The 3,729-nt window shown below is 46.3% G+C and overlaps 1 long non-coding RNA gene across 1 annotated transcript; it reads left to right on the top strand.

Moving 5' to 3' along the window:
• Nucleotides 1-2,035: 2,035 nt before the first annotated feature.
• LOC146210076 (uncharacterized) lies at nt 2,036-2,808 on the top strand. Its single transcript, XR_014708140.1, has 2 exons — nt 2,036-2,240; nt 2,666-2,808. It is a non-coding gene; the product is annotated as an uncharacterized LOC146210076 (long non-coding RNA).
• Nucleotides 2,809-3,729: the final 921 nt, after the last annotated feature.

Genomic DNA, 3,729 nt, shown 5'->3' with positions numbered 1-3,729 from the left:
TGTGCATGTTTTGCCAAAATAAAGGACAGAAGCTATACTGCAACCTGTTGGAAAAACCATGCATACAAGACACTCTAGCTGCAAATCATACGCTCATTTAAATAACATTTAATTTTCCGATGATATGCAATCAGAATGTCGAAAAACTAAATTTCATGCTTTATTCCCATATTTATGCCCGTATTTCAGGTGAGGTTCATTCGAGCATGTTTTTGAGTCAGAGTGTAGAGAGTGGATGTTAGACAGTTGCACGTTGGACATTATGCATTGCTGGAAGAGCACACAGGGGATGGCAAAGCCAATACAAATCATACAGTATTATCACCTGGCATTAATGAACCTTTGCAAAAAAATCCAGAACACCACCCTGATGTGCTGAAGGCCACATCAGCCTTGCCATTCATGCCTCTTTTTGTCTAATATTCTCCCCGTGCATGCTTCTGTATTTCTTTTTTGTTGCTGTTACTTTTTACTTACGGTGTCCTTAAAGTCACGCTTATTTTCCCCTTCGGCTCCCTTGCTTCACTCAGAGACAGGTTCGGGCTTTGTGTGCTACATTCAATGACAATTGCTTCAAGAAAATGGTTTTCATACTGCATCTAGCTCATTGTAATTAGGCATCATATATCATATTCACTCTTCATGTCTGTTCCTTCACTTCCTGAGCGTCAAATAGTATATGTGAAGGCATTTCTCTAGCCGACCTCATCACCCTTCTCTCCTCTGAGGAATCTTGCTGCACTGAAAGAAAGTGCCGGATGCTATTGCAAGTGCAAAACTGGTAAACAGTAGCAAAGGAACTAGGCTGTACCTGACAAATTTTGTGTCACTTGTGACATTGTGGTGTGATGTGCACCTGCATTAGACGAGCAGTGTTCATACTTTTATAAAATGTTTTTATCCAACATGCTCAGAAACCAAGCAGAATAATACCGACAGTTTTTTTTTTAACGAGGTAATTAACACGTCTGCCACAACACAGTGACACTTTGCATGCGGTGAAATGTGCATACAGCGTGCTATGTCTAATTCAGGGCACATTAAATGCCATCAGCGTGAAAGCTAACCTGTTGCTGCCAGTGGGCATCTGGATACACGTTTTATTGCATTTTCATTGCTGCCAGAAAATCTTATCTTCTTATTTTTGCGACGAAATTCGCAGTAACGTTTCCTGTGCGGCTGCATGAAAACGTCCCCTCCGCGATGGCTCAACAATGATTGTACCCTAGCAAAAAAGACCAATAGGGTGCGTTATTGGTTTTATAAGAATCGGTATTGGTTCTGTAGGTATTCTATGTGTTTTATCTGCATTTCTATGAGACTTATTCAGAAACTCATAAATCTTATAGACTGGTACATATTTGTCCTATAGGCAATAGTATTGGTTTCATAGGTTTATCGGTGGGTTGTATAAGAAAAGTATCAGACCAGTACGCAGAAGCCCATACATCTTATAGGCTGATACATGCTTGTCTTGTAGACTACTACATATTGGTTCATGTGTCTGATACATCAGTATGCCTTTGTTTATGGGTCTTGCATGCAGGATCAGTACGTTGGAGATTTTAGGTCTTTGTCATTGTTTCCTTTTCCATCTCGGACACATCCCCAAAACTCACGCATTCATCCCGCTTATTGAGTGTTGCCGTAACGTACAATATTAGTCGCAATAGCAATTGAGAACGCTGCGCGCGGTCTCAACAAACTACGTACGGTTGGAGCCGCAAGACGCGCGACGCTGTTGCTACTGGATCACTGAATGGAGATGGGAAAGCACGCGGATATAGCACGGTTCTGTCGGGGCCCAGCTCAGTCACAATCCCCTACATGTGCACAGCAGGACGGTGAAATGGATTGAGAGGCGCGCGTCCAAGCAACTGCAACGCTGCAACCGCCGCCGAAGCGAGAGGAGTCGACATCGAGCACGCGACGAGTACGGCTCGAGCTGCCGACGCGGTAGCGCGATGCCGGCGGCGCTTCGCAGCGGAGAGGTAGGTTTCCTTTCTCTCAATCCCACTCCCGCGCAAGCGTTCCCGTGCTGGCCTCTCTCATCCTCCTTTCCACCTCTCCTCTTGGCGCGCATGCGCAGCTCCGTAGAGGCATTGGCGCTGGCGCGATCACTGGTCTGGCTGGCGGCCGTTCGCAGATCGGTCGGTGCCCTGTGTTTATAAGTTTTCGCCGTTTTTCGGGGTGCTTCTCGAGGATATCAACGTTCCAGCGCACATTCAGCTTTTGATCAGGTGCGTGTGCATCACTTGCAACTTCGGGCTGACGTTTATACTTTGTCAGTGTATGATGTGGCTTTGCGTTGCAGAATGCCGTTGCCTGCACGCCAACAAAGGAATTTGAATCGCGCGGTGTGATATAACGCAACGTCGAGTTTTAAAGTTGTCGGCACGATTTCTTGAAAGTATTGATGAAAATTTTTAGCGTTAATCTGTTTTCGAATATCGTGCGCACTGTGTTTAAGTGGCAGAACCTGTGGTGAGGCGCAAGGCGGAATGTTGGTTCAGCGGCGTTCAGTAATGGCGGCGCCTCTCCTAACTGACGCGCGCAATCGCGGTTGCCGGTATGTGTGTGGACCGATTTTTTGAAGTCATGGTGGTGTCGCGTTCTTGAAATCGTTTATTTTTCAAGCTGTAACGCAATTTTTTATTTCTTTCAGGTGCCTTAGCATTCGAGAGACTACATCATCGGGCCGAAATCCGCAATCTTGGAATCGAGGGCTACCTGGACGCAGTCAATGTTTGGATTATGTGCCAGTATGCGTTGCCGCTGTCATTGTGGATTAAAATGTGTATACATGCACCTGCTGCGTAACTCATCCCTAGAAAATGGAACATAGCTGCCCTCTCCTTTCAGGTGTCCGGAGAGGTAAAACACCCGCAGCTACTCGATGAGACCAATATTCCATAGGGCCTACAAAACCAATAGGAAGCCTACTGGTTTTGTGGGTCTATCAGATTATTGACAGCTATGGGTGTACTAGCATTACAGACCTATCAGTTTATCAGATGCCATAGGACCGATAAAACCATAGCCTATACGACCAGTAAACAATTGACCTATAAAACCAATACTCCAGTAGACCTGTAAAACCAATCGGCTAGGATACCCATAAGACATATACTCTGGCAGACCTATAAAACCAATATCAATAATCTGATAAGCTATTAGTTTTCTATCGGATTTTTTTGCTGGGGTAGACGCCCGGCTCTCTAACCCGCAGTATGTGCGTAGCCCAGCCACGACGATCGCATTTCGATGGAATTAACACGCTAAAGGTGGTCCGATGTCAGCGCAGGCTAAGATCGCCAGATATATGGCCTAATCGAGCTCTCCACTATGCGTGTTTTCACTACGCCGCTCCACCGGGCCGATATCCGCACGCTACGCCACTGAAGCCGACACGTATACCCGTAGCAGACTTGCTAACATGATGGAAACGGTGGGCTGCCGCAGGCAATTTCCAACGACAGTGGCCAGCGTCGTCGTCGGACAGGTGCGTCTCTTCTCTAGAGGCAACTGCAGCCCGAAAATCTGTTGGGCGTTTCCAATTCTTAGTATTCGTAAACAAATTCTTTAATCCTGATACTCGCCGATTTCTCTGCGCGACTAAGTCCATAAATGAAACACGCACAGCTAGCCACATGCACTCATCTCAAGTAAGGCATCGCTCACACTTGACGACCGGCTGTTTGTGGGGTTTGCGTCGAGTACCGCCGTTCG

This window comes from Amblyomma maculatum, chromosome 1, assembly GCF_055883805.1.
Source record: "Amblyomma maculatum isolate TAMU_Amacu chromosome 1, ASM5588380v1, whole genome shotgun sequence".
NCBI lineage: Eukaryota > Metazoa > Arthropoda > Arachnida > Ixodida > Ixodidae > Amblyomma > Amblyomma maculatum.
The sequence above is the reverse complement of the archived record's forward strand: the minus strand, read 5'-3'. Positions and strand labels throughout refer to the sequence as shown.